Below are 10684 nucleotides of genomic sequence, written 5' to 3'. Positions count from 1 at the left end.
TGTCCCTATTTGTTATGCTTATTTATGATTTTACCCTTAATTTGAAATTAGAATTTTTTATTGTATGCTGACACAAATGAATAAATTTGATCAAATATAAATGCACAACTCATACATATACAGTGATTATCAAAATAAGGGTTATGCACCGGGGCTTGCCTTGGGAAGCGCGGTGTCAGTTGTGTCTGTCGTCAGTGGCTCCGGGACCTCCTCCCTCATGAGGTTCTCCTCCTCGTATTCTTCGATGATCTCCTCGAGCTTGCGATCGTCTATGGTCACTATCTCTACCAACTCGTTCTCTACATGCATGTGATGATGATGCAACATTTAGTATTTAAGCAACAATAACTTTTAAAATAAGAATACATCTACTAAGCTACTAAGCTAGATCTAATAACTAAGATACTAAGCTAACTATTATTTTAAGCAAACAAGGCAATGGATTCATCTAACAAGTATGAACTTAGCAACTAAAAATATATCCTTACTCCTACTAACGATTTAACATATATTAAAACAAGGAGCATCCCACTACCCTAAGACTTTGGCTATTCTAAGGCTACAAAAATTATAGTGAGCACATAATAATACAATGAAAGTACCATAAATTTTTTAGGTGTAAAGCTATTACCATTTTGCCACCAAAATTTCTACAATTATTTGCTTAACAATATTAAGCATTCTTTAAACTATTTAATAGTTCCTAATATCAACATATATAAGCATGAACTAACTATACCAACAAATAGAGAAAAATTTTAGGAGTCTAACAAAATTTATTGCATAATTTTTGGACACCTACATGATTTGTTATAATTTACCAAAGATCATCTTAAAACTAAATTAGAAAAATATTTGCTAATTCCCTGAAAAAGGAAAACCAGTTTCTTGCGCGGCCCACACTCGCGGACCACGCGCGGCCCGTTAACGCGGCCCACACGATGTAGGTCGGCCCGCAACAGAGAGAGCCCGCGCGCATGGCACTTTTGCAGCCAGCACCTCGGATTCTTCCCGAACTGCACCGGAGTCCTATCACTCATAGCTCCTCTCGCTTAACCCCCCGGGATTTGGGAAATTTTCCCACGCACACCCCCTAGTGACCCCGCGCGTGGCGGCACAGCGAGCGGCGGCATGGAGAAGCTATGCCGGCCACCAAAGGTCCACTCCAGCCTATCGGTCGGGCCGACCCTCATCTAGGGTTCCACTACATACACCTAGCAGCGACATGGGGCTACGGGATGAGCTGAAGATGACTACGGTGGCGCACGGCCGGCCGCGACGGTGGCGTAGCCGCCCCGACGAACTAGAGCTGCTACGGTCCTAACCAGCTACCGTGAGAGCATCAAGGGACTACCATAAGCCAAGCCGTAGCGAGGATTCGAGTGGAGAGTGACGAAGGGATGCCGACCGCGTGCGGCCGCACCATGCGGCGACGTACGACGATGGCACGGTCGCATTAGCGGCGAGTAGAGGCGGTAGCGATTGTACTGAGGTGCACAGGGCGAAGAGGGGAGCAAGGCAAATGTAGTGGCACAAGCAATTGGGCTCGAGTGGAGGAATGGAGGTCTGCCCTCGGTCATGACCGAGGCGCGGTCGTAACGGCGCACCGGTGGAAAGGCGCCAAATTAGCGCTTGGGCGAGCCATCATCATGGCTATGCGGGGTCAGACGACGAGAAGATAGGAGGGCGAAGGCGTAGATGGGCGAAATTGAGTAGAGGTGGCCGCTCTCTGTCTCGCACGTGGGCGCGGCTCGATGGCGGTAGAGAGATAAGAAACAAAGAGAGGGCGGTAGGGTATGGCCAGTGGCTCGCCGTGTGCGTGCCTTGGCTGGACATGGTTGGCGCAACCATGGAGACCTAAGTCCAGGTGCTAGCAGACAGGTGCGCGCGTTCGTGACCAGCGTGGCCCACGTGCCGCAGTGCCATCAATAGCTTGGTGACGGCAAGCACGACCACATGCGCGCGGCATCTAACCGGGCCAGAGGCGTAGAGCGGTGTAGTGGCCAGGCGCGAGCGCAAGGATGATGTGACGGCAGCGGCAGTGGTTGTGTCGCGATGCGCGGTGGGCTGGCAGCGCGCAAGATAGGGGCAGTGCCGCACGACCGTGCGAGCAGCAGCGGCGGCCCCACACTGCAGCGCCCACGACGGAACGAACAGCCGGCAAGGCTAGCCGAGCACGGACAGCGCACGGGTGCGCTCAAGGCGCACCGATGCAACGACGTCGTGCCCCTGAGGCACGGTGACCGCGCCCACTCAGGGAAACAGGCCAAGGACGTGTTGTGCACGGTTTATAAAGCTCCCACCACGACTAAACCGCTTCTACAAACCTAAACAGTCTTTGCTACACTCAAGATGGTATATGAGACTACCAAATTGAGCTATAACACTAGACTACCCCTTAACCCAATCTCTCAAAATAATTTGCTAAACATAGCAATGTCTAGCTGTTGACAAACATGGAAATTTTCTAAGTTTTTGAGCTGAACTTGATTTTAATTTGTAATTTTTAGGCTAGTAGAAATATTAGTTAGTAATATCATTTGTCAACAACAATTATTTTACTATCATCTACAAAGTTCATATGTCAAACTTTATTTAAGTGTCACATGTGTGTTCTATAGTATTTTTGTTCAATAAAAATTAGTTTACAACCCTACTTGTTAACTATATGAATTATGGAGTAACTTTTCGTTTAACACTTTTATTGATCGTTTTAATTGCAATGCTTCATTTATGCACTCCATCACATGCACTAACACATAAATATGATGTTCATGACGTGTCTTAGTAAATGATTTAGGGTGTAACACCGAGGGTGTTACATGAGCCTTCTCTTTTGACTAGCGGTGAGACCTCCTTTGACCTTTATTTTTTAGATTTGGAATTTTTTTAATTCGTGTAATCCATGTCCACCTGACGGACGTCAGAAGTAGGGGCAAATGGACCTTTCATTTCAAAGTAACAGGGGTAAAAACATAAAGTTAAAAAAGCAGGGGCAAAATCATAATTGGTTTACTGGACAAGGATAAGAACACAATTATCCCAAAATAGTAAGTACTCTCTCTGCATCAAAACTAAATACACATCCTATAAAGATTAATCAATTAATCAAATATATAATAAATATTAATTAAAATTTATTATATCAAAGACGGTGTAGGCATCATTAGATTAATCACATTATATATTTTTATAGGAAACTTATTTATAGATATAAATATTAATATTATTTTTTATAAATCTAGTTAAATTTAGGATTAGTTTACTCCTCATAGTGTGAGATAGGCCATTTATTATGCAACAAAGGGAGTATTTTTTTTATGAATTCCACAATATATGACCAATAGAACATGGAGATGAGCCTTCCGATCATATGGAAGGAAGGGATTTTTTTTATATTTTTAGTTTGCTTTTTACAAATTTGTTGGAGACAATTTTTATAAAAATATAATCAACAAGTTATTTATTAGACCATTATTTTCTAGGATGAACAAAAAAATATTAGGTTAAATATTTTAAAGACAGAACGCTCTGAGCCTACAAGAAGTTTAGGTGATCCCAGTGGGTCAACAATTCAACACATAAAAAATCAATAGAAAAATATGATCGGCGGAATTACCATCATGCAGAATTTGAGGTTAAACAAAACTTTATGAAAGGAGAAAAAAAGGAAAAAATCATCAATTGAATAGTTGTGACTATGGACCAGACATGCAAAGTTTCCAACGTGACTATTTATTTGTTGATTCCTCGTTTCCTTTTCTCCTTCCACAAAAGTTTGTTTCAATTAAATTTTGTAGAAACTCACAAAAAATTATTAAGTTTTGCAGGATAGTAGATCCTTATATACTATGCTCCACTGTGATTATTCTATGGCTACAGCTGCTGCTTGGATTGAGTGATGTCTAGCATTGTACTACTACTTCCTCGGTCTAAAAACAAAAGACGTAGAACTCCTATTTTCCATATAGTCAAATAATTTAAAGCTGGATTTGAAATATAAAAATATTAACACTTATATTTTTAAAAATTTTAACTATAAAAATATAGTCATTATTATTATTATTATTATCACCGAGAACCCACGCTCGAAGAAGGGCGCGAAGACAACGATCTCACCGGCGTTCGGCGCCGGGACCGCGTCGTCGGCCGCCGGCCGCCATCCAATCAGTGGCTTCTCCGGCATGTACCCAAGCTCCACCAGTGTGCGGCATCCGACATCCGAGACACAGGATTCTACCCATTCTGACATCGGAACGGAAGTAAATGATCGAACTTGGTCGATAGGTTCCTCCCTTCACATCACAGCAGACTGCATCCACCCCGCCTAGATCTAGACGGTTAAGACGGGGACGGAGAGGAGCTAGAATCTAGAATGGGGGTGACGGGCTCAAAGATGGGAGAGATCGAGCAAGTGGATCTCGAAGAGTCGAAGCGGGCTCGGAGCGCGGAGATGGCAGAGGCGGAGCCGCGCTCCGAGGCGAAGGCAGTGCCAGGAAGAAGACCGAAGTCAGCTTGTTCGTTCGTTATCAATGTAGAGTGTTGACCTGTTGGGGAAAACCGGGAAAGTGAATTTTGTCGTCCTCGCTGGCGAGGAAGAAATCCCTTCCTCTTCCAGACGACACCGGAGCTGCGGCTTTGTGGACCATGCGACGAGCCTTCAAAAAATTTGTTCCACGAACAAAAATAGTACGGAGTAAGTACTCTCTCGGCATCAAAAATAAATACAGTACACATCTTATAAAAATCAATCAATTGATCAAATATATAAAATACTAATACTTGTTATACCAAATACGGAGTAGTAGACACTATTAGATTAATTGTGTTATACTCACTCTGTTCCAAAATAAGGGTTGCAATGGTATCCGTGCCGGTCAAACTCTTATCAAATTGACTAGTTTTTTTAGAAAATATTAGTAACATTTGTATCTTCAAATAAGTTTATTATGAAAATATTTCAACGATCTATCTAATAATACTAATTGAGTACTATAAATATTAATATTTTCTTGTATATATTTGGTTAAAGTTGAAAACGTTTGACTCCTCGAGAAACAAAAACGCCACTTATTTCGGTAAACTTATTTACAGATGCAAATATTAACATTATATCTTTTAAATTTAGTCTAACCTAAAATTAGTTGACTTCTCGAAATGTGAGATAGCAAAATTATTATAAAAAAGATGGGGATGAGCCTTCCGGTCATATGGAAGGAAGGGATTTTTTGGGTCATATTTTTAGTTTCTTTTTAAAATTTGTCAGAATGATATTTTTTGTAAAAAAAAATAATCAACAAGTTATTTATTAGACCATTATTTCTCTAGAGTAAATTTAAAAATATTAGGTTAAATATTTCAAAGTTAGAATGCTCGGAGCCTACAAGAAGTTTAGATGGTCCCAATGGGTCAACACATAAAATTCAACAGAAGTGGATTTACCATCACGCATAATTAGAAGAATACCTTACGTGTTGTCGTAGGACTTTCAAATAAAATATTTATAGAAAATTAGATTAAATTATAGAAGAATATGATAGACAAACAAAAGTACAATGTGGATATCTTGTGTGTTGACTAACTAAAAATAGTAATTGGATTTAGTGGAAGATGTTGTAGTAATTATCTAGGGATGATGTGGCATTTAGTGGAGTACACAATGTGGATGACTTGCATGTGAAGATTGAGAGATAAGTGAGGTTTTTGCTTTTATAAGAGATAGATTTGAGGGTAAACAAAATTTTATGAAAGGGGGAAAAAAGAAAAATCAACACTTGAATAGTTATGATTATGGACCCGACATGTACAGTGTATCCGTGACAATTTATATATTATTTTCTCATTTCCTTTTCTCCTTCCACAAAATTTTGTTTAATATTGAATTTTGAAGGATAGTAGGGGTTCGTTTGGTTCTTGCCGTGGGATCCCGCGCCTTGCACCGTAATTGCGGCGTCGAATTCGGCCGCCGTAACTGCAGCAGATTGTGGCCTCGCAAATAAACTGCGGGAGTGAGTTGCGGGCGCGGCATGCCGCAACTGCGGCAGATTACGGAAGCGAATCAAACGCTTGCCTCATCTACGGCGCAAAAAGTGCTGCAGGGTGCCGCGTAGTTTGGTAACCAACCAAACGCTCCATAGATCTTTGCAATGCCTGATGCCTAGCGTTGTACTACTTCCTCAGTCCCAAAAAAATCTCTCATTTAATATAGAGGCCTTGTTTAGTTCCAAAAACTTTTTTCAAAAAGTGCTACAGTAGCCATCATATCGAATCTTGTGATACGTGCATGGAGCATTAAATGTAGACGAAAAAAAACTAATTGCACAGTTTGGTTGGAAATCGCGAGACGAACGTTTTGAGCCTAATTAGTCCATGATTAATACTAATTGCCAAATAAAAACGAAAGTGCTACAGTAGCCAAATTCCAAAATTTCACCCAACTAAACACAACCAGAGTCAACTAATTTAAAGTTTAGTTAGATTTACAAAAATATCAGCATTCATATCATTAAATACATTTACTATAAAATATTAATACCTTATAAATATTTTAATTAAAATGTAAAATTATTTAACTTCTCGAGTGCCTGATAAAGGCAGTTGGGGTTAGTTTTAAAATTTCTTTTAAAAATGATTAAAAATAAAAAAAAATAGCAGCCGGAGAGCTGAGTGCCTGAGCCCTGAGTAACAATTTCAAGCACGCAGTCTGGATGGTTCGCGGACCTCCACGACCCGAACGTTCGGGAGAAGGCAAATTCCAGACACCACACACACAGAGCGGCTTCGGCTAATTTCCTCGTCTCTCCCCAATCCGACCACCCCCATTCATTCACCAACCCAAAATAAAAGCCGTCCCCGGCCACCAGGTTCCGGAGTTCCTCCGGCGATCCCTCCCTTAGACGGCCGTCCCCTTGCGCGCGCGCTCCAGGAGGGGCTTCCGCCTTCAGCCTTCAGGTAACGACGGCAGGGATATACTCTTCGGTTAATTTCCTGCTAGGCAGTTAGGGATCGCTGGAGCGTTCGTCGTGTAGTCTCCAGCGCTTGTTGCGCATTTCGGTTTGATACCTTGATGGTCGGATTGGTGGCGGTGTTCTATTCATTCGATTGAGCCAGGAATGTGCGTGCATGTCAATGGTGTATTAGCTCTCCTCGAACCGCCGATGGGTTAGGTCTTTTCTTAGGAAAGGGGGGGGGGGGGGGGGGGGGGGATTAAAGGTAGATACCCATATGGGCGCAAATTTCTTTATTGATTAAACCCATTTAGCGATGCTTATGCTCAGCACAATTGTTTACTACCTTTCTCAAGTTCAATAGTTTTGTTTGGGGAAGGAATGGAAGGATGCTTGCATGAGAAATTTCGCATTCTATGATGCTTATTACTGTGTGTGTGATAAATTGTTGCGAGTAACTCACTACTACCATAGCTATTGCTGCTTGCAGAGCCCACCTAATTTCTGCGAAATGGATAGAGGGCAGAACGGAGAAGGCTTCAGGCGCAGGGATCCATTTGCTGGGTTTGTCTGCTTTGGCCCCCACAGGAGCTTGATTTCTAGCTTCTTTGGAGGGAGGGATCCATTTGACGATCCCTTCTTTACCCGTCCATTTGGGGGTCGGATGATGGGTGACCATGACATGTTTGGACCTAGCCCTTTTGGGCCGATGGGAGGGCCTTTCGGGGACATGGGGAATGATGGGTTCATCGAGCAAGCTCCTCCTAGGGGTAACAGCAGAAGGCCTGTGATCACAGAGGTTTATGAGAATAAGGCAGAAAATGCAGAGCACGGTAACGAGCAACCCAACCAAGACTCTTATGTTCAGGAGCCGGATGATGGGAGTGATGGTAGGAGCCTGGATGATTCGGTTTACTTGTCTAGTTTCATGGAGTTGTTGCAAGGATGATATGTATGTTTCACATCTTTTGATTTGTTTCTTTGTAGGGACAGAAGGTGGCCAAGTCCAGCTGCACAGGGATCTCAAAGGGGGCTAATAGTGGAGGGCAGCCGCAGGCTCGTACTTTCACATATCAGAGCTCTTCCGTGACGTATGGTGGTATTAATGGAGCTTACTACACTGCTTCAAAGACTCGGCGGCCTGGCAGTGATGGGGTAAGCTAGTTTCTTAGGAAGCTGCAAGTGATGCCTTATTTTGTGGTTCTTGGAGGTAGAAGTGACGATACTTATGCTTCTTGCAGATCACTGTGGAAGAAAGCAAGGAAGCAGATACAACAACTAAAGAGGCCACTCATAGAATCTCCCGTGGAATCCATGATAAGGTTGACAATCTTTGCTATGTTCAGAGCTGTACTTGATTAATCAAAATTATATTGAGTAGCCCGGTGCACACACGATTGTGTGCCTAGCACAAAGTTGACTTATCAATTGCTAATGGATCAAAAAAGGCAAAAACAAATTAGCCTTGAATTTGGTGCTGTATAACTAATTTTTCTTTGAATTTTTTTAGGGCCATTCCCTGACAAGGAAACTGAATTCAGATGGGAAGGTTGACACCACACAGACGCTGCACAACCTGAATGAAGGTTAGTTTGATATGTCTAGCTTCCCTTGACGTGGCTGAGATTCAATTTTCATTAATTCTAACTCAAGTACTTTATAGATGAACTAGCTGGATTTGAGGAATCATGGAAGGGGAATGCTGGACATTACTTGCCTGGCTGGAACCAAAATGCTGGTGCACCTAATAGTGATAATTCTGGTAAGTCGTGCTTTATATTTGTATAAGAAGTTATGCAAATCGCTTCTCAATAGACTTGATCAACCAAGTAGGTTGTACTTTCTGAAGACAGAGAATTTGTTTTTTTAGCATTATTAATTTTTGAAGAAGATTCCATTCCTTCTAAGATAGGTTGTCGTCCACTATGCACTTGCATTTGGTCTGTCTTTATTTATACCAAGTTGAAGTCCTAGTGAATGTCATCATAAGTGAAAACTATAGTGAGACTGCCTTCTGACTTCTTAGTGAGACGCTACCTACAGTGTACATCAACAAGTAGGGCCGTGTTCGGCTGGCTGGCTGGCTGGTTGCCGGCTGGCCAGCCACCTCACAAAAACACTATTTACGTCCTGCCAGAACAGTATTTTTCTCTCACAACAATCAGCCGGAACAGTATTTTTCAGTCCTGCCGAACAGGCTCTAGATGCTGAAATATGAAGTACTACAAATCTATAAAACAAAAGCATTTTTCTTTTTCATTTAATAAACACTAGCGTAATCTGAGATGAACACTGTGGAGATAAACTTGTTGCTTGAGCATCTTTTACAGGACTCAGTGCACATTGTGTGGGTATTGCTGCTCTTGGCCTCTTGCATTTTTTTTCCCACACCGAATTATTTAACTGTCTTCACTGTGGAGCATAAAGTGCATAGTTCAGTTACGATTTTCTTGTATTGCTTCAGTGCCTAGTGGGTTTAGGAGCTGACATGCTTCAAGATTGTGTCCAGTAGCCATGTACAAGCAAAGTCCCTATAACATTAATTTTGTACTGAAGCTACTAATGAAAGAATCGCATGTTTGGTTTGAACATGGAACAAATTACGATAATTGGAGGAAAAAGTAAGCCTTGAGTGCATTAGAGAAGAAACAGTGTCCATGATTCCATGGCGACATTAATGACTACTTTGGATTCTAGAAATGGTTAGGATGAAATCTTGCTCCAGGACGCACGTACATACCTGACAACAAGCAGGGTCACCCACTTCCTTCTATACTGGTTTGCTAGGTGATTACTCCTGCTTAGCAACAGTTACTGGCGCAAAGGTTTATGTAGCAAACAAAATTGCAGCATACTTTAATAACTGAAATTATGTTTGAACTCTAAAATCCTGAAATAAAATGTTGGGGGCTGTCTGTTGTAGTTCTGAATGTGTCAAGGTTTTCTATGTATGGTTTGTCAAGATGGTCCTCTGCAAGTCATGTTGATCCATCGAGATCGAATGTTGCATTGTTGCATCGGCCACCTTCTCTAACCTTGAGTTCTCCGCCTGTTGGTGTACCGCAGGTAACCGTAGCTCCAATGGACGTGACCGGCGATCGGTCTGGAGCTGGGTGCTTCCTGAGACCGAGCAAGGCCGTGATCCAAGGCGCAACGGAAAGCCAAAATCACCCAATCTCCTGAAGAGGGTACACGCTATAGCATGGACGGAGTAGATAGATAAATAAACAGCTGGTTTGTGGAAGCTGCAACTCTGCAAGGTTCAGGTTCAAGTTCGTTTCAAGGAAACAAACCTAAGGTCCAAGTAACCAGAGTCCTGACGAAGGTCCGAACGTGCCCAGTACCTGAATTTGCTAGTGTGTGAATGTGTGGAAACGTAGAAACTATCCATTGAGGAGTTGCTGTGGTTGTACAGTACTACTACCTTATTATCTGTGGAAACCGTTTGTTTCGTCGAGTCATGCTATAAAAGCATCGCGTATATTGCAAACCAAACCTGATTCGTTATGTCTGTGTTGGCTTTGTTCTGTTGTTGTGAGTTGTTTGGGTCTCTGAAGGATGTGAAAAGCCATCTGCTTCTGTGTTTGAGGGGAAAACAAGATACCTCGGGTTTTTTTTTTTTTTTTTTTTTTTTTTTTTTGCCACCGTTAGCAGTAAAGGATCGTCGAAGAGAAACTACGAGATTCAGGGTGGGAACAGGTGCCACTGGTAATAGTAGAACACATTGTGCAGTGGCC

General features: G+C 42.2%; 1 pseudogene; it reads left to right on the top strand.

The window, feature by feature from the left end:
- Nucleotides 1–6756: 6756 nt before the first annotated feature.
- Nucleotides 6757–10418, top strand: LOC136521004 (uncharacterized; annotated as a pseudogene).
- The last annotated feature ends 266 nt before the right edge of the window (nucleotides 10419–10684 follow it).

This window comes from Miscanthus floridulus, chromosome 18 (genome assembly GCF_019320115.1).
Source record: "Miscanthus floridulus cultivar M001 chromosome 18, ASM1932011v1, whole genome shotgun sequence".
NCBI classification, from domain to species: domain Eukaryota; kingdom Viridiplantae; phylum Streptophyta; class Magnoliopsida; order Poales; family Poaceae; genus Miscanthus; species Miscanthus floridulus.
The sequence above is the reverse complement of the archived record's forward strand: the minus strand, read 5'-3'. Positions and strand labels throughout refer to the sequence as shown.